Source organism: Chiloscyllium plagiosum, unplaced genomic scaffold, assembly GCF_037043375.1.
Source record: "Chiloscyllium plagiosum isolate Xiang-an unplaced genomic scaffold, Cpla_swu_hap1 HiC_scaffold_14, whole genome shotgun sequence".
Classification (NCBI taxonomy): Eukaryota; Metazoa; Chordata; class Chondrichthyes; order Orectolobiformes; family Hemiscylliidae; genus Chiloscyllium; species Chiloscyllium plagiosum.
Window position 1 is genome coordinate 26,746,224 of NW_028270152.1, and position 27,324 is coordinate 26,773,547.

A 27,324-nucleotide genomic window follows, 5' to 3' on the forward strand; every position below is an offset into this window, starting at 1 on the left:
AAACCACAAAAAGCTTTCTTGAGTTTACATTGCTATGGTATAAAGATATCTGCAATCAATGCCAGTACATTCTGAGCAGAATTAGGGGAAATCACTTTTTGAGCTTTTTGAAGTTCTGTCCTTTGAACAGCCAGAGTATTTACTGAGGGCCTTGGGATTACAGTTTCACCAAAAGCCAGAAAACCTGAAATTTTATAAAGGGTGGCCTTGGATTTACAGATGGAAACTAAGGATGGTGCGATAGACTGATTAAAATTGGAGCAATGGAAATGAGAATTTCAAGAAAAAAGGAAAGGAGAGGGAACAAGGAGGGAGAAGAGGGAACTTCAGGAAAAACAGCATAAGAAAGATTTTGAACGAAGACAGCTCAAGTTGAGGAGATAGTAACTACGGAGTCCTATGAAGATACTCCTGGCTCAGACTTAAAGGTGGCATCAACTTACTTTTTTCATTTAATTCTGACATTTGAGAAGGCAGATATCGAAGCTTTATCTTTTTCAGGTGGGTCGCACAGCATTTAAAGTGGCCAGTCCATCTTTGGTGTTTATATTGCAGTATGAACTCTCAGGAAAGCATACAGTTAGTCCTTTTTGCCTGAGGAAAGTGCCGCTCAGTATGAGAAAGTTTAAAAAAAAAGGCTATCTTACATATGCATCAGTTAATACCAGAGGCAAGCTGTCAAAACTTCCATACTCTCAGGAATTAGCATAACCAGACATACCTGGATTTTGAAAGGCTTAAGCAACTTATTTTTGACCAGATGCAATTTATGAAAACATTAGTAAATGACCCTTCTGAATACGAATACACCTCCAAGATCAGACGTTGACTGTGTCCAGGCGGGCTGGCATACCGACTCATGATTATGAGCTGATCCACAGTCCCCTTTTCAAGGAGAAATCTTTGCCTTGTCAAAATCCACCATTTCCCCAGCCAACTGGAAAAAAATAGAGGTGGAGAAATTGACGGGAAATCTTAGGAACACCTACAGAAATGCTTTGAGTCTTCAGGATAAAAAGGTTGATGCTGAGATGTAAACCAAACTCACATCAGTCAACGTTCTTAATGACCACAGCCCCACTACGGTGTATAGTAAATTCTGTAGAACTTGCCACAGTTGCCAAGTTAACGGGAAACCCCAATTCTGCAATTAAGTCCGTACCTCCAATTCCCATGCAGGCTTTTGGGGAATCATTCAAGTTTTTACTAAACTGTTGGACCCCCTGCTCTCAAACAAAAGGGGGCTACCAGTGTATCGTTACCATCACACACACGGTTACCCATTTCCCAGAGGTTGTTCCTCAGAACCACATCTGCCAAGACAGGGGTAAGGGAATTGACTGAATTCTTCACCCAGTATGGTCTGCCCATTGAGATCCAATTAGATCAAGGTTCAAATTTCATGTCCAAAATAGTCCAAAAGTTATGGATAACATGGGTGTGATTGGGGAGTCTGCAATTCAAGACTCACAGTCACAAGGAATGATATACTAGTACCCCCAAAACCTAAAAACAATGATCAGGGCATACTCCCATGAGTACACCAATGACTGGGCTGAAGGACCAGATTTTCTTCTGTTCAACACCAAGAGCTCACACACAGAGTCCATTGATTTTGCTCCATTTGAATTAATTTATGGGCACCAAGTGCCTCTATAACTACTCACTACTAAGGAGAGCTTTTTAAATGTTAAGAAGGAAGTTTCCATGCTAGTCTACATAGCACTGTTTTGAGTGTGACTCTTAGGAGCCTGTGAAGTAGCCCAAGAGTGTGTGAAAATGTTCCAAACATCGATGAAACAAAAAGCAGACAAACAAGTCAGAGCCTGAAACTTTCAGGAAGGAATATCGGCTGCTCATATGAATATCGGGTGAACCCTTACAGGCTCAGTTCACTGGCAAAGGAGCATGTGGAAGGGAATTATTTGTTTGAGACCCTGGATAAGGGGAAGAAACAAAGGCTGTGTCATGAGAACATTATAAAGCCACCATACCGCCATAAGAAGGGGACTAGTCCAGGAGATCAATTGCAGTACATGCTGGAGCACCAACTGATAAAACCAGGCAGCAGTAGCTGGAGCTTCCCATTACGTAGGTGACTGAGTGAGGCTCTGCATTGACTACTGAAAGATTAATGCAGTGATCTGCACAGACTCCTATATGATTAGTCAACTGGAAGATTGCATAGAAAGGGTCGGTAAAGCGGCTTAGATTCCCAAGATAGTTTACTCGAGGGTTACTGACAGGTTCCTATGACTGACTGACTGTGCGAAGGTTATCTCCAACTTTGTAACTCCAGTTGTTATATTAGTATCAGGTCATAGAATCCTCACAGTGTGGAAGGAGGCCATTCAGCCCATCGAGTCCACACCAACCTTCCAAAGAGAATCCCACCCAGACCCACCCTATCCCTGTAACCCTGCATTTCCCATGGCTAATCGATTTAGCTTGCAGCCCTTAGTCTGTATGGTCAATTTAACATGGCCAATCCACCTAACCTGCAAATCTTTGGACTGTGGGAGGAAACAGGAGCACCTGAAGGAAACACATGCAGACATGACGAGAATGTGCATATTCCGTACAGTTGCCTGAGGCTGGAATCAAACCTGGGTCATTGGCACTGTGAGGCAGCGGTGCTAACCACTGAGTCACCGTGCCACCCACTGAGCCACATTTAGACTCCTCATCCATCCAACACTGTAATTCATGAGATATTAAACAGTTTAATTAAAAATAAACTCTGAGTAAATTCACCTGGATCATCTTCAGTTCTATCCAATTATCCTTTTCCTCACCTCCATCCGAAACTCCCATCCCTAGGCATGGATGCAAGCTCATACCCTCTCACACACTCTCTGTTCTAATTTTGTATAAAGAAATTATGAAAGAACAGATATGACATCAGATGGTTCTCATGAATTCAGATGTTGACTGGATTTGCAACTTTCACTCAGATATAGCTGCCAAATAATGTCTGGTAAACAAACACTGGGAAATGATACAGCTGCTTAACTATTCCCCTCTACCCCTGGCTCCCCTTCCTTATCTGACCCTTGGGAAAGTCAACGATCTGTTCCAACCACTTGATCAAAGGAAATTGAACATATGTCCAGCATTCAAGAACCTATTCAGGGCAGTATTGTGGAAATTAAACATTTTTATAACCAGAGGTACAGTGTTCAATTTCTAAGTTTTATTCATTGGATACATGACTGGAGAACATTTCTTGCAACATACACTGAAGCAACAACAACCTATATTTGTATTGCACTTTTATTAAAATGAAACATTCCATTGCATATCACAGTATCAAACTTTTGTTTCAGATTACTCATAAGCCACCAAGAAGAAGTTAAGTCAGGTTGATTTATGAAGTGTCTTAAAGGAAGGAGGGTAGAGAGGCAGCGAGGGAATTTCAGAGCTCATATGCAAGTAACTGAAGACATCACCATCAATGGTAGGGCAATTATTTGATTGGGAATGCACAAGAGGCCTGAATTACAGGAATGCAGATAGTTTAGGGTTTTCAGAAGGATGGTGGAGATGACAGAAATAAGGAGGATTGAGGCCATTTTGGATTTCATGGAAAGGATGAGAATTAAAAAAAAAAGACCTTGCTTGACCATTAGCCAATGTAGGTCAGTTGGCACAGGGACAATGGGGGAACGGAGACCAATAGGAATAGTAAGGTCCAGCAATAATAACTGCATGAATGAGGGTTTCAGTGGTAGCCAAGCAGAGGTGGGCAAATTTGAGTGAGTAAAGGGAAAAAGGCAGTGTTAGAGCAACACGAATGTGAGATCAGAAGCTCATCTTAATTTCCATCCTCTGTATGCTGTAATCACAATAAAGAATGCAGTGAAAAATTCACAAAACAGAAATACTTGGTCTTTGCTGCTGTACTCTCTCACTCGATCTCTTCTGTTCCAACATTTGTCTTTGCAATTGTCTGAGATGAATCTCCTTCATTATCGTTCTTCCCACATGTAAACAAGGTCAGGGTACCAGTGTAATTTCCTGATTGCTTTGGTTGATTCCCTTTTCTTGCCTGGTTTAATATTATGTGCAAATTGACCAAAAGGATAGACAAGATCTAGCAGTTGAACTTCTAAATTGGAGGAAGGCCAATTTTGACGGTATTAGGCAAAAACTTTCAAAAGTTTTTTACTTCGATCTGGCCAGTCCCACAGCAACGTGGGTGACTCTTCAATGCCCTCTGAAACAGCCTGGCAAGCTATAGTATGCAAGGGCAATTAGGATTCGGCAACAAGATTGTTTAGAATCTTGTATACTTAATTATACTTTCAACCTCAGAGGGACATTTTTTTAAAATCTAAAACATCGAAAGGATGAGAAAGAACTATCTGATTCATCAGAGCCACCCGATTTAGACTAGATGCAGCTGTGTGACTCATTTACTCAGTCTCTCATTCAAAATAAATATTCTTGGAGATTCAAAAGAGAACGGAGAAATGATTCTGGGAAATTCTGAAATCACTAAGTATTTAAAGAGACGATTGGAATGTGTGAATCCCAGTCTTCCTAGCTACCCTGTGGAAACATCTATTTGGAAAACAGAACCTAGAATGCTTGATGAAAAGGCAGTCTCTTACGTTTGATACCAACAACAGATTCACATGGATCAGGAGAAAATGTATCCACCACCCTGTGAGGCAATTCATTCCAAATACAAATACAATTCAAATGTGTTAGCTCTTTATTTCCTCCACTATGTTCTCAGAACGGGAAGAAGAGAGCACTTTGGTCCAGCTTTGTGCTGTACACAAGAATACTGCGTCCGGCTGTGCACCTAGCGCACTGTAAAATATTCTTTAATGTTGGGGAACCTGATTTCCATCTGAATCTTGAAAGGGTACAGAATGGAATGGGTCCATCTGATCTATCTAGCAGCAGTGCTTTCACAGAACAGTCTAGTTATGCCCTGACATTTCTTACTATTGCTGCAGTTATTTTTCTCCATCGACTGTGTATTCAGTTCTTCTTTGAAGGCTTCACTTAAAAATGCATCACTACCCTATGAGGCAATTCATTCCAAATCCTAACCGATTAATGTCATATGCAGATTGTGAGGTTCCAACTGCCCTCATCTTTCCCATTCTGGGATAGTGTCCTTCAGCCTATAGTGGAATCAGCTGAAGGCTTCTTTCAGGGAATTATCATGACATCATACAATGGCATTTAATCTGATGATGCCACTTCATCATGAGGGTGACTGCGTGGATAAAACCTGCAGAGGATTTTCCAAAGCTCATTACTCACTGATGTATTAAATCGCTGAAATTATTATCCACAGTATTATTTTTGAACATTAAAATTAATGGTTTATATGTTGTAAACATTTTTAAATTTTACTATTTTAAATTAGCCTTTAAATAGTACTTCAGTGTATTTCTGTTGGCTTACAGAGCTCGGGTGCTAACAAGTGGTTGTTTTATTGTTGGGTCTTGATATGCCTTGCGAACTATTCAATAAAACAGGCCATCACACTTTGGAGCCTGATGCTGTCATTAACAAATGTCAAGATTGCAGAGTCTCCAGCCAGATTGTTGTCTTAACGACAAAGCAGGCTGATTTAAGCCCTACCTAACTCAGGGCCCCAGAGACAAATTTCAGAACCATTTCTTTATTCCAACTCAGATCTGCTAATTTTGCACTGATTCGAGATCAATAACAACAATGTGCACCTATATCTCACCTTTACCAGAACAAAGGGTGCCAAGGTACTTCACATTGAAGTATCCAGACTAGAGTTGACATAAGGCAAAGGAGGAGTAGTCAAACATGTCACCAGAAACGAGGTCATAATGAGCATGTTAAAAAGAGGATAGAGTGGCCATGAGGTTTAGGGAAGGAGTTCTAGATCCTGAAGCCCAAACAAATCGAAGTACGGCTGTGGGGGGATGCAAAGCAAGTTGGAAGACACTTGCAAAGGAGCCAAACTGGAGGAGCATGAGTAAGGTTTGTCGGACTTGAGGTCACAGTGGTTAGTGACTTGAGCAAATTGGAAGCATTGGTGGACTGGGAATGATGTCATCAAGCACAGGGATATAAGTGAATGAAACTTGGTGCAATTGAGGATGAGTGCAGCAGATTTAAATCAAAAGTAAATCTCAGGTTTCATACTGAACCATTGGATCAGCTTGAGGTTTCATTCAAAGTTTCAAATTTTTTTCAATTTATAGTCCATTTCAAGTTTGGTCTTATAGTCTAAAGTTATTTGCTCCCTATTCGGTGTTTAGGGCAATTTTAAAAAAATGATTATTTCTTTGATTTGTGTTTTCCTTTTAACCATGGAGGATGTTAATAGGTTCCAAATTGGAGGTGCAATCTGATATGTGGCTTTGAAGAGTTTTCACAATAATTGTATAACATGGGATCCTATTTCTATGCTGTTGGGTTTGCCATTACCAACATATCAGTAAATTCCTAAGTTAATTTGTAAAAATCCCCATAAATTATTAATCATAACCAAAATTGTTTACAAACAAAATTATCATCTAATGAGATGGACCATGATTTCTCTGTTACGAAAATGTAGAATTCTGCATTATAAAGCCTTTTTTTATGACTGGTACGTACACATGGCTTGAAGAAAGTCTTTTTATCTTGTGGATTGTGTGTTTTAAACTTAATCTAATCCATACCTACAAGAGAAAGTGCAAAACTTGACCTACTCTTGGAAAATTAGGCAAGGCAGGTTGACTGAATTGTGAATGGGGGAGCATTTTGGGGCCAGCGACCATAATTCTATTAGTTTTAAAATTGTTTTGGAAAAGGATAGACCAGGTCTGAAAGTTGAAGTTCTAAATCGGAGGAAGGCCAGTTTTGATGGTATTAAGCAAGAACTTTCAAAAGCAGCTTGGATGCAGATGTTCTCAGGGAAAGGGACGGCTGGAAAATGGGAAGCCTTCAGAAATGAGATAACGAGAATCCAGAGAAAGTATATTCCTGTTAGGGTGAAAGGAAAGGCTGGTAGGTATAGGGTTTGGTTAAGAAAAAGAAGGAAGCATATGTCAGGTACAGACAGGATAGATCAAGTGAATCCTTAGAAGAGTATAAAGGCAGTAGGAGTATACTTAAGAGAGGAGTCTGGATGGCAAAACAGGGACATGAGCGAACTTCAGCAAATAGAGATAATAGAATGAAGGAGAATCCAAAGGGTTTTACAAATATATTAAGGAAAAAAGGATAACTAGGGAGAGAATAGGGCTCCTCAAAGATCAGCAAGGTGGCCTTTGTTTTGAGCCGCAGGAGATGGGACAGATACGAAACGAGTATTTTGCATCAGTATTTACTGTGGAAAATATAGAATGTAGGGAAATAGATGGCAACATCTTGCAAAATGTCCATATTACAGAGGAGGAAGTGCTGGATGTATTGAAACACATGTCATGGATAAATGCCCAAGATCTGATCAGGTGTACCCTAGAACTCTGTGGGAAGCTAGGGAAGTGATTGCTGGGCCTCTTACTGAGATATTTGTATCATCGATAGTCACAGGTGAGGTGCCGGAAGACTGGAAGTTGGCTAACGTGGTGTCACTGTTTAAGAAAGGTGGTAAGGACAAGCCAGAAAACTATAGACCAGTGAACCTGACATCGGTGGTGGGCAAGTTGTTGGAGGGAATCCTAAGAGACAGGATGTACATGTATTTGGAAAGGCAAGGACTGATTCGGAGTAGTCAACATGGCTTTATGCATGAGAAATCATGTCTCACAAACTTGATTGAGTTTTTTGAAGAAGTAACAAAGAGATGAAGGATGAGTGGTAGATGTGATCTACATGGACTTCAGTAAGGCGTTCGATAAGGTTCCCCATGGAAGACTGGTAAGCAAGGTTAGATCTCATAGAATACAGGGAAACTTGCCATTTGGATACAGAACTGGCTCAAGACAGTAGAAGACAGAGGGTGGTAGTGGAGGGTTGTTTTTCAGACTGGAAGTCTGTGACCAATGGAGTGCCACAGGATTGGTGCTGGGTCCACTACTTTTCATCATTTATATAAATGATTTGGATGTGAGCATAAGAGGTATGGTTAGTAAGTTTGTAGATGACACCAAAATTGGAGGTGTAGTGGACAGCGAAGAATGTTTCCTCAGATTACAAGATTACTTGATCAGATGGGCCAATGAGTTGAGAAGTGGCAGATGGAGTTTAATTTAGATAAATGTGAGGTGCTGCATGTTGGGAATGCAAATCTTAGCAGGACTTATACACTGAATGGTAAGGTCCGAGGGAGTGTTGCTGAACAAAGAGACCTTGGAGTGCAGGTTCATAGCTCCTTGAAAGTGGAGTCACAGGTAGATAGGATAATGAAGAAGACGTTTGGTATGTTTTCCTTTATTGGTCAGAGTATTGAGTACAGGAGTTGGGAGGTTGTGTTGCAGCTATACAGGTCCTTGGTTAAGCCACTGTTGGAATATTGCATGCAATTCTGGTCTCCTTCCTATCGGAAAGATATTGTGAAACTTGAAAGGGTTCAGAAAAGATTTACAAGGATGTTGCCAGGGTTGCAGGATTTGAGATATAGGGAGAGGTTGAATAGGCAAGAGCTGTTTTCTCCAGAGCGTTGGAGACTGTGTGGTGGCCTTATAGAGATTCATAAAATCATGAGGGGCTTGGATAGGATAAATAGACAAAGTCTTTTCCCTGGGGTGGGGAAGTCATAGGTTTAGTCAGAGGGCATAGATTTTGGGTGAGAGGGGAAAGATATAAATGAGACCTAAGGGGCACCTTTTTCACTCAGAGAGTGGTACGTGTATGGAATGAGCTGCCAGAGGACCTGGTGGAGGCTGGTACAATTGCAACATTTAAACGGCATCTGGATGGGCATATGAGTAGAAAGGGTTTGGAGGGATATGGGCTCGGTGCTAGCAAGTGGAATTAGATTGGCATGGGATATCTGGTCGGCATGGATGAGTTGGACCGAAGGGTCTGTTTCCGTGCTGTCCATCTCTATGTCTCTATGATTCTACAGTAGGTGATGATTTGAAAGCTGACTAATTAGGTAATATTTGTCATGAAAGGTCAAAGAGACAACAGTCCTTTTCTATTTCAAAAATTCAAATCTAGGGACATGAATCAAATGCTTGGGAGTTTCTTATGGGGAAAAAAAACATTTTTGCGGACACTCCCCACCTGTAGAACATTATATGTTATGGTCACTGAGCTCAACTTTGGCTTTCAGCTCCAGCTTATAAACTTGAGTCTATAGGATGTTGCTTTCTATATATCGCTCTCTAGTACATTACATTCCATGGCCTTTGCACCTGCTCATACCAGTGTTTACTAAGAAGATCCAAGCTCTCAACATTTATTTTCTGTTGTCTCAAGCCGTAGCAGGCTCTGCTTAAGTTTCACTTGAGAAAAGCAGAAAATATTGCAGCTGTGATTACGCAATAGACAAATTTATCTGTAAGCATGCATGAGCGAGGATTTACATTTTCTGAAAATGTGAATCAGTTTGTGACCTCTGTTACATTCTATTTGTTTCTACCTTCAAGGTTAGTACAAAATGCATCGTCCCCATGCTCTTGATCTCTTAACAGATAGTCCAGACAGACATGATGATATTGATTTTGTGCATTATTTCGAGTATAAAATATTATGGAAGTGACTTATAAAAACACTAAGTAACATCCATTAGGTATGAAGTGTCAGGTTTAATGATGGACCTCATTTTTCATAAATCCAAAAAGATAGGCAGCCCAAAGTGTCACTAAATTTTGAAGGGCTGGATTAAGGTTTGGCCAGGTAAGCAATGAAGCAGCAGTTCAAATAAAGCCTCTCTAAACAGTGATGTCATCAAGCACAATAAACAGCCAATCACATCAGAGTATTTATGCCCACAGACCACAAACCAGGAAGTAAAGATCATTGAATTCCTTAACATTAGTAAGTCAAATGATCGGGATGTACAGGTGGGATCAAATTAGAAGTTGAAATACCATAAATTAAAAATCATTTGAAAATGTGTAAATTTCTCTCATAATGAAAGAAAATTCAAAAGAATAGTAATAGGAAAGGCTAAAAGTTTTGCTGTCATTACCTTAAAATCTGGGTGGAAGTTCATAATGACAGGGGCCAGGGGCGTTGAACATTGTCTTTTTGCCCTCCTACTAAAATGCTGTGTCATGCGCACAAAACATTACAGTCATGTTCCATTTAATTTTTGTACATCAAAAACTTTACATCCTTAAAGATCTCCGTGCAAAGTTGTAGCATTCAACGATACTGATAGGGCAGCAGGACCAAGTACACATTTCTCGGTCTGTCTATTTCTATAGGACAAAACAGCAGATAAGGTATGTAACTAATAATAAAAATACATTGCTAGACCTCATTGATCACTTATTGACCACAGCTTGAATTATGTAAAAGTAAATGATAATTTGTTAATCCATCTGATTTCACATTACAACACTTGTGGTTTCATCTCTTGTGATTGAGGCAGGTTCCTTGTGATAGATTTCCTTTTAGTGTTCAGATGACTGTGACAGATGCAAATTTCCAATCTCTTTCAAATTTGAGGATTTTCTATAATATGTGTTTTGAATAAAAGATAATTGGTTGAAACATTTTACCTTGCACTCAAGACTATATGCAAGAATATCAGTTCAAAAGAACCAACATTTATACTGCATGAGAAAGGAGTACCCGCCAGTTAACTGTTGATAAGCATTCCTCTTGACAATGTCTCTATGAATCAGAGTCCACTTGCCAATCAATTAGTACTCTCGCCTCGTACAGTATATATGTTGTCTTCCCATTGAGGAGAAAGTGAGGACTGCAGATGCTGGAGATCAGAGCTGAAAATGTGTTGCTGGAAAAGCGCAGCAGGTCAGGCAGCATCCAGGGAACAGGAGAATTGACGCTTCGGGCATAAGCCCTTCTTCAGGAATCTTCAGGATTCCTGAAGAAGGGCTTATGCCCAAAACGTCAATTCTCCTGTTCCCTGGATGCTACCTGACCTGCTGCACTTTTCCAGCAACACATTTTCAGCTCTGTCTTCCCATTGAATTGGTTTTCTTGCAAATAGTCCTGATGAGTGCAAGTCAAAAAGCTTCCACAACTGTCTTTTTCAATATTTCTTAAATTATGTACCACCAAATGATTATTATATTTTGTCATATGAATTTTTAGGTAGCACAATGTATTGTAAGATCTAACTGCAACTCTGAACTGCATTACTTTGTCTTAGAATTTAAAAGTAGATTGAATGTATAACACAGGCTGGGAGGAGATGGTAATATCAGGAAATGTAACTCGGCCAACTTTACAAAGAAAATAATTAGTATGTCAATTGTGCCAGGAGTTCTCCTCATTTTGAGGTGTTGTGTAAATGCAGAATCAGTAATGCAAAAGGAAAAATATTGAGCAATATTTTCCCATTTTCAGTTTAGTTGAGTGAGCTTCATAGAATCCAGTCTACCATGCCTCCATGTGACTTTTCTCAGGCATTCTCCAAGAAGTAAATTTCATTATTTATGGACCGACTGTGGGGCATCTTTTTTGGCAGACCCAGGCATTTAGAGATATGGAATGCCTGCAACTGCTGGGTCCTTATGATGTTCATGGCTCCCCATTTAATGCCCAGTTATATACAACTTCAGATGGTGCAAGCTAGAAACTGGCCTTCATTCTGTCATGCTTGACCATTATCTTGCTAGAGGAAAGAAACGCTTACTCCCTGCTTTGCAGAAATGGCCCTTGGATGGAGTAATGGTGAGGAGGGCACTTCCTTTTCCTGCCATTCACCACAGGAAACAACACTACCAGACCAAATCAGTCTGGACTCAACTTGGGTGAGTACCGTGTTCCCTTGAAGTGAAATGTCAAGCAGTGCAGAAAGAAGATCAGTGATCTCCTGTACTTCACATAAGTACCATCATTTTCTCTGCTGCCTCACATTCATTGAGTCATTGGTCACTCGTACTCTGCCACTGCAGACAACTCTCGTCAACACTCAGAAAGTCACCAACTCTCAGTATTGCATGCATCATGTCCATTTGCAAGGCTCTTACCTCATCCTTCACAGTACTAATTCTTCTGTGCTTTCAAGTCAGTTACTGGGGACACATTACACTTCTCCTGTCCCTGTGATACCATCAATTGCTCTCCTATCCACATTCTAACATACACAACTTTGTCTCTTTACAAAGGAAATGGACTGGTGTCTCCACAGCACCCAACTCTAATCCCCAGATGATTGCACATGGCCTTCAGTGCTGAACCTGGTCATCCCTAGGCTGGACTAGGACGAATCCCTTGACTCACTGTGGTAGTATATCCTGACTGACAGGAATTCTCCCTTCGCCCCACTAAGGACTGCTCCCCTTTGACTCTCAGATGTGACCATTTTCTTGAAGCACACATGCATCAGCTGCTGGCACACGGTACAGGTCTGACATTGACATGGCATGGGGCCAAGTAATGACATGTCCACCTCCTTGACTGTCCAGGGCTCCATGACAAGCTGTGTGCCTCTCCATCTCAGCTAAAAAACAATGCAAGTCACAGAGGCTGGCAGCCTATAACTGATCATGTAACACCTTGTGTGCTAAGAAAACACAGTCACCCACACTGAGATTGGCAGCCAGTAAGTCAATGCTGAAGTTAGTTGGAGAATACTAAGAAAGCAATATGAAGTAGACAGAAGCTTGCAGCCTCCGGTAAAGGAGAGTAAAAGCCATGAGATATCTCTTATGAGATGCATGAGATTTCTAAGGGTCCCGACACACAAAGTGACATGCACACCATTGGTATTCCTGAGCTCCAAGGTGAAGTGTTGAAGAGTTGAAGTGGTTTCTGAGTTGGTTTGAGAGCAAGCATGATGGTGTGGTGAGGCTGATGGTTTGCTGATGCCAACTTGTGTGGATGGGAGGTCGACAGGGATGGCAGCCTTGGAGCATACAGGGACATTGCTGAAAGGAAACAGTTGGATGATGGCTGGGGTAAGCATTCAGTAAGCTGGAGCTGCCAAGTACCTGCTTTGATTTACATGCTGTGTATTTGCACTATCTAGTTTCTCAGGGAAGTGTCATGTAAATAAGATGAGTTTGGGCTTTCATGAGATGCAAATACATGGAAATAAGGTAGTCACTACTCACTGACAAGATTTAAGAAGCCATCATATAAGGTGTGAGGGTAAAATTGTTGAAATCTTTCCTTGAAGTCAGGAATCTGATGTTTTCATTCTCTCCATATTTTTGCACTTTTCTCCCCATTGCTCCACCGCACAAGGAAGGGGAAAGATTTGTGCATGGTCACTTATTCCATCTTGGTAAGATATGGAATAAATGTAATTCATGTCTCATAATTAATTCCCAGGATTTTTATTGAAGTCTGGATGAGTTATTGGTTGGACAAAAACTTTGTAATGGGATAGATGGAGTTCAATCTGGATAAATGCAAAGTATTGCATATTGGGACAACAAACAATGAATGTAGGGCCTTGAGTAGTGGTGTAGAACAGAGGGACCTCGTGGATCAGGTACATAATTCTTTGAAGTTTGCTTCACATGTAGACAGGGTGGTTGGAAAAGGCGTTTAGCATGCTTGCCTTCATTGCTTATTCCTTTGAGTTGGAATGTCATGTTGAGGTTGTATAGGAATTGGTGAGGTCTATTCTGGAGTACTATGTAAAGTTCTGGTCACCCAGTTATAGGAAGGATATTATTAAGCTGGAGGGGGTTCAGAAGAGATTCGCCAGGATGTTGGTGGGTATGAAAGGTTTGAGTTATACTAAAAGGCTGAATAGGCTGGGACATTTTTCACTGGTGCGTTTTTTGAGAGGTGACTCATGGAAGATTGTAAAATCAGGAAGGGTATTGATAAGGTTCATTGTAAGTGTCATTTTCCTAGGATGGGGGATTTCATGACCATGGAGCACATATTTAAGGTGAGAGGAGAGAGGTTTAAAAAAAGACATGAGGGGCACATTTTTACACAGAGGGTGGTTCATGTGTGGAATGAACTTCATGAGGAAGTGGTGGAAGTGGGCACAATTACAACATTTAAAAGACATTTGGATATGTAAATGTATAAAAACAGGTTGGAGGGATATGAGCCAGAAGCAGACTGATTAGGACTAGTTCAGTTTGGGATTATGTTCAATATGGATTGGTTGGACCAAATGCTCTGTTTCTGTGCTAAAGAGACACAAAACTGGGCAGAATGACCAGGAGACAACAGTTAGAAGTATGCAAAGTGGAGCATGCACTTATAGAGAATTCATTACTCAGCACAATGAGGAAGATGAAAATTAAATTAAATATGCTCTGTGGTTAAAACTGTGTCCTCTGCCCAAAGGCAGTTCCAATCTACAGCACCTCACTGGCAAGAAGGCAGGCCCCAAACCACTGCAGCCAGAACTGGGATTGACCCTGTGTTGTTGCCACTGCAGTGGCCAGCAAATCATCTAGTCAACAACCTTGGAAGGAGTCAGAGTTACTGGGCGATGTGTACTTTTGTGTACATGTTGGAGCCTGGAGCTGTGGACGGATATGAGAGGCTCCAATTTCTTTCCATCACAAGGCCAATCAAGAACCTTTCCTGCTCTTATTGTGTTGCACTGTTGTGTGTTGGGAAGATTTGTAGGTTGTTTGGCTGTGTTCCAGGCATAGTTCTTCCTTGGCCATCTAGGCTTGGAGTTGCTGTTAAACTTGTAGTTCAGGGGCAGGAACAGTACTCTAAAACCTACTCAACTGAAAATAAATCTCAGAATCCTTAAACATCAATTAAATTTGTAGTCTCCTAAACTTGCAGCAGGTACCTCTAAACTGTACTGTGAAAGTGACTGATTTTGAATACTCAGAAAATGACAGCTTATTAGAATGAGAAGTATTTTCTACAGGTCATTAGTGATAGCCAATTGCAAGACATTATTGGTATGTCTATAATTTATGCCTGATTGTTTGTTTGTTTGTTTGTTATTGTGTCCCCTGTCATATCCTCAGATGGACAGGTTATAATGGATTAGGATTAAATACAATTGAAAATCCAAGTCTGGCTCTCCATTGTGGATTGTTGCAAAAGCCCATCAGGTTCACTTTTGAAAATCTGCTGTTCTTACTGCTGTGGCATTTGTGCGCTGAAGACCTAAAGCAATATGATTGATTCTTAACTACTCTGAATTGACTCAGTGAACCACTAAGTTGTATCAAAATGATACAAATCCTGAACAAAGGGATGTAACTAGCGGACAAAGCAGCATCAACCTAAGCACTGGCACACCCAGCACTGTCAATCCTGTCAAGTCTTCCTTACCAATATCGGAGGGCTTGTGCCAAAATTAAGGGAACTGTCCTGTAAAAACAATAAAGCAACTGCCTGACATAGTCATACTCACCAAATCGAAGCTTACAATGTCCCCAACAACACCATCACCATGCCTGGCTATGACCTGTCCCACCAGAAGAACAGACCCACCAAAGGTGATGACACAATGGTACATATTCAGAGGAAGTTCCTCTGGAAGGGCTTAACATTGAGACCATGAAGATTCTTATGACTTCAGGTCAAGCATTGGCAATGGAACCTCCTGCTGATTACCACCTTCCACCTACCTCCCCTCCCCCACCTTGGCTAATGAATAAGTCCCCTCCCATGTTGAACATCACTTGGAAGATGTACTGAGGGTGGCAAGGGTACAAAATATTCTCTGGATGGGGGATTTCAATACCCATCACCAAAAGCAGTTTGGCAGCACCACTACTGACTAAGCTGGCCAAGCCCTAAAGGACATAGCTGGTAGATGGGAACAGATTACTTCGATGACAAGAACAGAACAGAGGCTATGAGCTCTCTAGCAAGTGATTCAGCTTTCATTTCCCCAAAGCCTGTCCACGATTTTACAAGGCACCAGTCAGGAATGTGATGGAATACACTTGCCAAACCCAGGATGGATGCAGTTCAATCGACACTCAAGATGCTTGACACAATCCAGGACAAAACGTTCCACTTGATTGGCACTCCATTCACCACTTTCAACATTTACTATCTTCATCATCAATACACAATGGCACCATGCTGCACTATCTGCAAAATGCAATGCAGTAATGCACGAAGGCTCCTCTGACAACAGTTTCTAAACCTGTGGCTTCTACCATCTAGAAGGACAAGGGCAGTGCATACATGGGGACATGACCACCTACTGATTTCCCTCGAAGCCACACATCATCTTGACTTGGAACTATATTGTCACTCCTTCATTTCCACTGTGGTGTACGCCTGGAGCTCTCTTTCTAACACCACTGCTGGTGTCCTACATCTCGAAGACTTCAGCAGTTCAAGAAGGCAAATCACCACCTTGCCCATGGTACTTAAGAATGGCAATAAATGCTGGACCATCCAGTGACACCAATGTGGATATGGGCCAAAGACTGGGATATAGAATCAGGCCACATATTAGCCATGATCTATTGAATGACAGAACAGGCTTGAGGGGCTGAATGGCTTGCTCCTGTTTCTATGTTCCCATGAATGAATAATTGGAATAAAATTTCAGAATCTCACTCTTATGATAGGATTTTACAGCCTCATGTGAAGTCAGGCAAACTCCATATTATTGTTTATAACAATCTTGAAACACTTACATTTTTCGATTTATAGAACTTCAGTCTGCAAATATCTTAAGGTTCGAGTTCTATGGAGCCTGACCTGTTTATGTTGTGGTTGGATTCCATAGCACCAAGAATAATGGGCAAACAATTGACTGACCTAATCAAGTATCTAATGAAGCACACCAGTTTCTTGCTACAGCGATAAATGTAATATCTTTTGAGAAAGGGATTTGGAGAGACATGATGAGATGATCTTCGATAAATGCTACTGCATGCAGAGATGTATTTTTAGTGGAGACCAGTAACTACTTTCTTAAAAAATAATTCTGAAACCTTGTTGAAAAGACAGACATGTGACTAAATCTTTTCACCTTCTAGTCATTAGGACAAGTGCAAGAATGCCAAATTTCACAAGATCACATCAATGTATACTACAGGTGAAAAGGTGTTGATTGGTTGGCAAGATGATTCCAGTTGACCAAGGAATTTTAATGGAGAAAACAATGGAAACTATATAGGATCAATGAAACCTCTGGTAATTAATTAAAAGGCTGGAGTATATTCTTTTTATTCACAAACAATGGATTCCTCTGTATGTGACTTCTTGCAAGCAATAATGAACCAAATTCTGAACTCAACTGATCATCTTAAATTGTTTATTAGTATAGCTATTAGAACAACAGGATTGTGTAGCAGTTCCAAATCATAGAATTGTATCCAATAGCAGAGGTTTTATTTGGGGCTCTGCAAACATAAACCAGTTCAATATGGTCTGCACTCGACATGTTATGAACAATTGAAAGAACATGCTCCCAAAAAAGAAAATGCTGGAAAATCTCAGCAAGTCTGGCAGCATCTGTAAGGAGAGAAAAGAGCTGACATTTTGAGTCTAACTGACCCTAATTGACCAGTTTTGACAAAGGGTCAGTTAGACTTGAAACGTCAGCTCTTTTCTCTCCTTACAGATGCTGCCAGACCTGCTGAGATTTTCCAGCATTTTCTCTTTTGGTTTCAGATTCCAGCATCTGCAGTAATTTACTTTTATTTGAAAGAACATCCTGTTTGATTTGATCAGTCAGTTGTTGAAACGTGCAAGACTTGCCATTGCACGATACTGAAACTCCTGCACATTATTGTTCAATTGTGTATTAGGTAGAATGTCCGTTTGGACTGATAGCAGCATCTTGTTTGTGGAAAATAGCCACTGCATGGCAACACCACAAACCGCTTGCTTAACATGTCGTTCAAATGTTTTAAGATGTTCCCCAAAGCAAGCACTAGGATAGTGAGGAAGGCATTTAGAATGCTTGCCTTTATTGATCAGTGCATTGAGCATAGAAGTTGGGAGGTCATGTTGCTGTACAGGACATTGGTTAAGCCACTTTTGGAATATTGTGTGCAATTCTGGTCTCTCTACTGTGGGAAGGATGTTGTGAAACTTAAAAGGGTTCAGAAAAGATTTACAAGGATGTTGCCAGGGTTGGAAGGTTTGAGCTGAAGGGAAAATAGGCTGGGGCTGTTTTCCCTGGAGCATTGGAAGCTGAGGAGTTACCTTATAGAGGTTTATAAAATCATGAGGGGCACAGATAGGGTAAATAGAAAAGGTCTTTTCCCAGGGGTGGGAGTGTCCAAAACTAGAGGGCATAGGTTTAGGGTGAGAGGGGAACGATTTAAAAGAGACCTGAGGGGCAACTTTTTCACGCAGAGGGTGGTGCATGTATGTAATGAGCTGCCAGAGGAAGTGGTGGAGGCTGGTACAAATACAACATTTAAAAAGCATCTGGATGGGTATCTGAATAGGAAGGGTTTAGACGGATATGGGCCAAATGCTGGTAAACGGTATTAGATTAATTTAGGATATCTGGTAGACATGGACGAGTTGGGCCGATGGGTTTGTTTCCATGCTGTACATCTCTATGACTCTATAACACTATGACACTCAATCCCTGTGGATCTTCTTAAAGTAGATAAGATTGCATGGTGAGCAGCATTTATGAAATAAGAATTTGAAAAAAAAGTACAAGTATAACACCATTTCCTCTGGAAGGAGAGTTCAAGGCTTTGGACTGTGACAAGAGGAATTATACAGGGACGTGTTTTATCTCCTGCACTTGTGTGGTGTTGGGCAGGTGCTGAGAGTGGGCATAGTGTCATGGAAGAATGTTCCCTTCAGCAGGCTGACAAGTTGAGTGAATAAGCTTGGCAATAACATTCAGCTGGAGGTAGCAGAAATGGTCGAGGGTAATCTGTTAAATATGGAGGCTGATGGAGTGAAGGGCGTGGAACTCTTGTAAGGCCTGCAAGAGAACTCCTAAATTAACAAAAGTAAATACTTTACTGGAAGGTTGTCTACTTCTGCTGATTGCCCTCAAGCAGGCTGGAGCAGCTTTCTTTCTTAACACCAGCATTAAAATGGGACCCATTTTAGTGATATAATCAAATGGCCATCTGCATTTTTTAAAGATGGAATCCATTTTGGATGCACTATGGAAATTCACCAAAGATCCTCTGAAGATCCAAACCCTATGACCACTTCCATCTTGAAGGACAAGGGCAGCAGGTGCATGAGAACACCACCAACTGCAAGTTCCTTTCCAAGACACTCACCATCCTGACTTGGAAATAGGTCACCATTTCTTCACTGTCACTGTGTCAGAATTCTGGAATTCCCTCCCCAAAGGCAATGTGGGTCAACCTACAGCCTGCAGACTATAGTGGTTCAAGAAGGCAGCTCACCACTACTTTTTCAAGGCAATAAACGCTGGCCTAGTCACGAGTCCCACAAATGAATAAGTAAAAATTAGGCTTTGGAATATCACACTTCTCACCCACAACATAAAGTTGTACTCGGTCTGATCACACAAGGAGTCCTAGTGCGTAAATGTACTCAGTTCAATCGGATGAGCCCCGTTTTAATGCTGATGTACTCTGAGTAAATATACTATTCCATTTTACTTACCTCTTTTCCATCCCATTCAATTTCTCTTGGGCCAGAAATTTAAGATATCTCTCTAAATTTGCATTGATTAGTTAGTCAATTTCATTGGAAATCTGTCTTGAGTGTCTAGTATAACCAGACTTTCATCATGCTAACTTGGAATGACCAACCATTGTGTTTAGGAAGTCAGAAATCATAGACATAATTAAAGAACAAAGAAAAACTTAGGCCGTTGTCTATTCCAATTTTCTCCAACTGGGATTTCACTTTCCTTATTTTTATTGTCTCATGGAGCAATTGATATTTATTCTCATTAACAACCAATTTTGAAAGAATGTTGACCATTCCATCACATATAGACTGCTCTGACTAATGCTATCAGATGTGGGAGAGCCCTCATATGTGTGAACTTAAAACATCAATTCTTCTTAGCTGCTGTCCCCCATAACTCTGAAGTGTTAGCTAGGCATTTCTTTGATATGTGAAGGAGTGAGTAAAAGGCAGCATCATAAATGATGGAAAACATTTGATACGTTCTGCGTTTGAAATGTTCACCTCACACAAATGGCTTTCTCCAGTATTGTTTCTGGTAATTCAGTAGTAATGGCCTGCAGAGAATGTTTTGGCGGGTATAAGTCTAGGCAACTTGCTGGAATTGTTGAATAGTGGTTCTTTCTGCTTGTTATAGTGATCATCAAACCTTACGTTCATCTTAAAATTTTAAAAGTTCCATTGTAAATATTATAATCAGATGATTACTGAAGAAGATCACTCATTCCATATGGCTTGTGGTCATATTCAATCACTCTTGGACTTTTCTATTCTAATCTAATTTATCTGGCCATTTCCTTCTAGCTGTCTCTGAATGTCCTAATTGACTCAAGTATCATAGACCTTTGTAATAATTCATTTTATACTCTCCTAACCATTTGCATGAAAACAATTACCTAGTATTCTGGCCCTTTCTGTTTCTTGCTCTGATCCTAAATTACCTCCTAGTTCCTATTTCACTGACCAGTTTGCATGATCAACATTACCATGTCAAGAGTTTGAACACTTCTGTTGGAAGTTTTCTTAATTGCTTTATTTCATTCAACAAAGCCTTAATTTTCAAAGTATTGTGATTGTATCTTCCGATTCCTTTTTTATTCTTTGGGATCTACATTGCTCATTTTCTATGGCTCCATTTATATATTTGTGTGTGGTTGCCTAAAACTGCACCCAATGCTCAAATTGTGGCCCAATTACAACCTAATCAGCATAACTAACCTTATGTTCTGGTTGAAAGCTAGGCAACTAGACACTTCAAACCATCCGAGTTACTTGCCTAGGCTGGACATGGCTCCTGACTTTAAGATGTTCAATTGAATAATTGTTAAGCACGTTTCCTAATGCAGTTAAAAAATCACACAATACCAAGTTATAGTCCAACAGGTTTATTTGGAAGCACTAGCTTTCGGAGTGCTGCTCCTTCATCAGGTGGTGCTGATGTTCCCTAGCAGCTGATCTTCTTGCTGGTCTGGGTGATACAGGTTGAGAATTCTGGGAGACACTGTCAAAGCAGCCTGGGTGAGTTGCTGCAGTACATCTTGCAAAAGGTATGCTGCTGCCACTGAGCTCAGCAATAGATGGACTGAATGTTCATAGAGTGTGGTAGGGAAAGTTTCCTAGGGCAATATGTCATGAAGCTAATCAGGAATAGGCTATGCTGGATTGGAATACACATGCTCTGAGCCTTTCTCTCGAGCACCGGGCTCGCTAATGAGGCTGCTGCAGCTGTTGGCAATGCCCAGCAGAGGAGCCCCTGTGTCGGTGTTGGTCAGCCATGTTGATTCGGTTTCCCTCTTTCAGCTCTCTTAATATTTGGGCTCGATGGTGTCAGCATGGCTATCGCCACAGCCCATCCCTTCCGCTCCAAGCGTGGATCCTAGCTGGAAAGCACTCTCCGTAGAGCCAGTCAGTTTACTCAGCATCCAGTGGGGGCATAGCAACCCGGCCTGCTGCAAAACCTGAGGGAAACATCATCGCTATCTGTGTGTGTGTGTGCGCGAGACTGGTGTCTCCAAATCATTTCCTAATGCAGGTTGGGTCCATCTTTCAGGCTTGTTTGATTTCACTAATGTCATCAGGATCAAAGGCATCAGGTTGCCAGTTGGGCCAACTTAGCAGGGAAGTGGATCAAAGCTCAAGCAGCAGTTTTCCTGTGGACTCCAAAAAGGAGAGATGTAGTTCTCTGTGCATTAGGCAGATATCGGGAATGACTGACTGCCTGTCTCTCCCAGCAAGAAAGACTCAGTTGTTGACAAGTTCATTGACTAGATTAGACTCTCTCTCTACAGTGTGGAAACAGGCCCTTCGGCCCAACAAGTCCATACCGCACCTCAGAAGAGAAACCCACCTCCCTACCCTATATTTACCACTGACTAACGCACCTAACACTGTGGGCAATTTAGCATGGCCAATTCACCTGACCTGCACATCTTTGGATTGTGGGAGGAAACCGGAGCCCCCGGAGAAAACCCATGCAGACACAAGGAGAATGTGCAAACTCCACACAGACAGTCGGGAATCGAATCCAGGACCCTGATGCTGTGAGGCAGCAGTGCTAACCACTGTGCCGCCCATTTGTGATGTCTTGAAAGGTTGAAAGAGCAATAAGAGGGATATTGGGAGGGTGAGGATGATGTAAAGAGGGTGTTCAAAGAGTTCAAAGATCAGGACAGGGTTTTATCTATCAGTAACCACTCCTAGTCCCCATTCATGCCCCTAGTTGTCCCAACATTAGGGAAAATAGACCCCTTCTAACCTAAGCTGGCATGTAAAAAACAAAGTCGCCATAGTCCGACCAGACATTGGGCAGCTCTTTTATCAGAGAGAGATGTCATGTGATGTTTTAATCTGAGGGTCACTAGGCAGCAGGTACCCTCTCTGTAGGGAAGACAGGTAATCATGCTGGTGGTGAATTGAGGCCCTTAATGGTTGCCAATTGACCATTAAAAGACCTTTACTGGTGGCAACTCAATAAGGTCACCTAAGGACAAAGACTGTCTTTTTCACCTTCATAACATTGACCAACTTCATTTCTGTGTCAGCCCATCTGCTGTTAAACTCTTCATTTATGACATTTTACTTCTAAACTTTTATCCTTTAAAGCGCTTCAGGCTGGTCTTCTGCATTCTTCCCTCCATGTATCCAAGGTCATCCAAAACTCTGCTGTTCCCTGTCTTAACTCGCTCTCAGCCTAACTGACCCAACACATCCATTCTTGCTGATCTATGTCAGCTCCCATTCAAGAAAAAGTGATTTGAAAATTCTGCCCTTGTTTTCAAATCCTTCTATGACCTTTCCAACCTCTGTCATTGAAACTTCCTCCAGCCTTACCACACTCTTTGATAATGTCCGCTCGTCTAATTCTGCCCTTCTGATTAACCCCTAATTTGAATTGCTTGAGCCATATTCTTAGGGCTTCAGCTTTAACATTTTACTTCCTAAATCTCTCCACCTCTTGTGTAATGTTTCTTCTGGTACTAAATATCTACCAATCTCAGGATCCTGATGAATTGAACCTTCTTAATTCAATACCAAATGCTGGCAGTTTTTCTGGTCTTTTCCCACAACTCAGTCTCTTGACATTAAGACCTCTTTGATTAAACTGAGTGTGCATTAGAACTAGATTAATTCTTAATTATGGCCATAACGTTAGCCATAAATCAAGGTTGGGATGTTAAGGTGTTATATATCTCAGACCTGGCCAAATTTACCTTACATCAATCCACTCCTCATTTCAATGAAGGTAGATTGGAAGCTGGCAACCATTCATCACCTGGGAAAGTTGGTTGTTTATTGAAGTTTTTTTAATAAGGATGATTTGTTATGATTGAGGTTGAAGAAGTGCACTGTCTGTTAAGACACTCCTTAAAACCTACCACTCTGTCCAAGCTTCTAGTCATCTGACCAAATATCTGTTTTTGTGCTCATGTCATCATTTGTTTAAACTGTCCTATGAAGTGTTGGGGACGATTATTACTTTGAAGGTACGATACCAATATAAGTTCTTGTTCTTGCTTTTGTGTCGCCATATGGACAGTTTCATTTAGGGAGAGATGCCTTTGCCCCTCACTCAGATTCTCATCAAGGTGAAGAAGTTGATGTAGTCATCCACAAGTAGCTCACGGAAGGCAACAGTCTGATCCACAAATGAGAATGAAGGAGATGTACGTTGATGGTGATATCTGATCAGAGTCGAAGAGTGTGGTGCTGGAAAAGCTCAGCAGGTCAGACAGCATCCGAGGAGCAGGAAGGTCGATGTTTCAGGCGTAAGCTCTTCATCAACCCTGATGAAGGGCTTATGCCTGATACATTGACTCTCCTGCTTCTAGGATGCTGTCTGACCTGCTGAGCTTTTCCAACACCACACTCTTCGATTCTGATTTCCAGCATCTGCAGTCCTCGCTTTCTCCTAGGTGATATTTGATTCACTGGCAAAGTTATCAATGGGAACAGTGAGTGAATGGAGAGGAGATTAACCCAAGATTAACACCCAATGCAGACATGTAGTCAGAGAGAGATAGGATTAGATTTGGAGCTCATATAGACGCAACAACAGGCCCTATTGAAGATGCCAAGAAAGATATAGTGGGAAGCTGTAGTGTACATTGAAAGGACTCAAGCCTGAAACGTTAGGGGAGTCAGAAGATCAATGAGTGTTGTAAGATTGGGGTAGGTCTTTGGGAGGCTCCAGCATGTGAGAAAGATGGAAGCATAAGAGGCATAATGACAGGACAGAGGCTTAGGAAAGGTATTGAGAAAAGAAGTAAAATGAAAAGGACTAGAAAAAAATGGAAATAGGAACAGTAGGGCCAGATTCATTAAGACAACCAAGACAACCAAAACAACCACATGATTAAACATAAATAAATCTCAACTCTCCTGGTGATTACCAGGGAATGAACAACAATCAAATTGCAGCTGAAGTTGAAGTCTGAGTCCTGTGCTGAAATTTAGAATAGTTAGATTAGAGTCAACAAGGATCATCAATGCACAGTTGTCCTATTTCAGAGGCAAGTTCAAGAGTAGAACATTAAGGATAAACTGACGGAGACGTTATCTTTGGGCCAATGGTACATAGACATAGCGCAGTACAGGCCCTTCAGCCCTTGACGTAGTGCCCCCCGTGAAATCAATCTGAAGCCCATCTAACCTATTCCATTCTCATCCATGTGTCTAACCAATGACCATTTAAATGCCATTAAAGTTGGCGAATCTACAACTATTGCAGGCAGTGTGTTCCACACCCCCACTACTCTGAGTAAAGAAACTACCCCTGACATCTGTCCTATATTTATCACCCCTCAATTTGAAGCTATGCCCCTTGCACTAGCCATCCCCATCCTTGGAAGAAGACTTTCACTGTCCACCCAATCTAACTTCTGATTATCTTATATGTCTCAAGTCACCTCTCAACTCTCTTCACTCTAATGAAAACAGCCTCAAGTCCCTCAACCTTTCCTCATAAAACCTTCCCTCCAAACCAGGCAACATCCTAGTAAATCTCCTCTGAACCCCTTCCAAAGCTTTCTCTTCCTTCCTATAATGCGGTGACTAGAATTGCATGGAGTATCCAAGTGCGGCCACACCAGAGCTTTGTACAGCTGCAGCATGACATCATGGCTCCAAAACTCAATCCCTCTACCAATAAAACCTAACACACTGTTTGCTTTATTAACAGCCCTATCAATCTGGGTGGCAACTTTGAGGGATCTATGTACATGGACACTGAAATCCCTCTGCTCATTTACACTACCAAGGATTTTACCATTCGCCCAGTGTTCTGCATTCCTGTAACTCCTTCCAGGAGATGTGTAGGATTGTTTGCAGGGTGAAGGAAAAAAAATCTACCTGATTTTATCTGGAATTAAGAGTCTAAGGATGACCATGAATCCATTGTGGAATATCGGAAAAACCCATCTGGTTCACTAATGTCCTTCAGGAAAAGAAACAGTCATTCTTCCCTGGTCTGGTCTACATGTGACTACAGACCCACAACAATGTGGTTGACTCTTAACTGCCCTCTGGGCAATTAGGGATAGGCAATAAATGCTACCTAGCCAGCGGTGCCCTCATCCCATGAAGAAATAAAAAAAAATTCAGGAACCCATTTTCCAGTTGAATGTTCCCTCTCTTGCTTTTAAAAGTTTATCCAGCTGAATCCCTCAATCATTCATTCCTTGGTTCATGTGAGGCTTTTACTGAACAGAACAGATTTCTAGTTTGTTATTTTTGCCAGGACTGACTACTGCAGATTTATCTGCAATGATCTACATTTGCTGCATACCCATAGCTAATCTGTGTCCATATGCAACCCACTGTATGCATTCTCAGTTTGCCATCCTTCATAATTTGATATTGTCAGTAAGTTTTGATACGTTGATTATAAATCGAAAAGCCTTACAAAGGCTAGCTTGATACCACCCATAATATACTAGAGAGGAACAAATACCAGCTTGTCCAATCTGTGGTAAGTCCTCTGTCTTTTTCTAATAACTGGTCAAACTGCTTCAGCACAATTACTGCCAGATTTAAATAGTCAGGGGATGTTCAGTTCATTTGTGTTTCATGCAGCTGAAACCAAAGTAAAAATTATGAACAGTTGCCCTTTTCAGGCACTAGACATTCGTGCAACCTTATGCACTAGATACATCTTTTCTATATACAGTATGAAAGTACAATGAAGGAGAAGTATAAGGAGGGACATAAACAAAGCAGAGAGGAGACTGCACACAAACAAAAATAGAACCTGGAGCACAGATCAAAGTCTGGCCAAATAATTAAGTTGGACAGGCAGAGAATACATAAAGAAGGACACAAAATAGTTGACTGAGTCACAGAAAAATCGATGGAGGAAGTAATTGTGTGCAATCTATATTGGGATATTTATATGTGTCTTTTAAAGGAGTCTTGCCATCTGGGTCAGGTGTCTTTTGACTGATGCTCCAAGCTGTCAGTAATGCCTCTGTGCTCTGCAGTGCTTCATATTGCATCTCAAAATTGTTGCTTGGACAAGAACACGTTTCAAAACGTGAAACAAAGCATTTAAATCAAAATAAGCGGATTGTATGAATGGATGTTTTGTATAACACTTGCCATTTACCAAAGCGCTTCATGACGCTGGAGATCTGTGGGAGGGCTGTGGAGCAGCTTGCAGAAGCCTTTGCTAAATGACCTCACCTGGAGCAGACAGAATGTTTAGTAGTTGATGCCAAATTGGTGATTAGAATGTGGATATTGCTTTTCAAAGGATGGAACTTACATTTAAAGTGTGAGGAAAATCTGATCCCTGTGGTACCATCTGCTGCTCCTGCGAGGAGTGGGAAGCTGGGCACCCGACTGTTTCTACTTCCTTTAAATGACCTTCTCAAACACTGGTGCTGACTTAAAAAGTATATAATGCAACTCTTTCACCATCACTAAATTCTCATACAATGGCATGTTTTTCTTTAAGCTATAATAATATCCTAATCACGGAAGTGTGTATCACATGATATGACAAAGATAAAATATTACAGTAATGTATTATATTTCCTTAATAGTGGTATATCTGAAAGGCTATTTAAACGGAGAATTGAATCAAAGCTGCCCCTTCCTTGATGACTCTTTCTGTAAGCACAATGTTATATTTCAATTAGAGGGTGTTTATTGAGTCACCCTGATGGAAATTAAATTAACAAGCTGAGTGAATTGCTCCATTTAGTAAAACCTATCAGTACTGATACTAATGCATTTGGAATCAATTAGAGCTTGAGA

The 27,324-nt window shown here is 41.1% G+C and overlaps 1 protein-coding gene across 17 annotated transcripts in view; it reads left to right on the top strand.

Annotated features, from left to right (window-relative positions):
* Positions 1-27,324, top strand: part of atp2b2 (ATPase plasma membrane Ca2+ transporting 2) — an 838,415-nt gene that overhangs the window by 414,489 nt on the left and 396,602 nt on the right. The gene's annotated exons all lie outside the window — the stretch shown is intronic.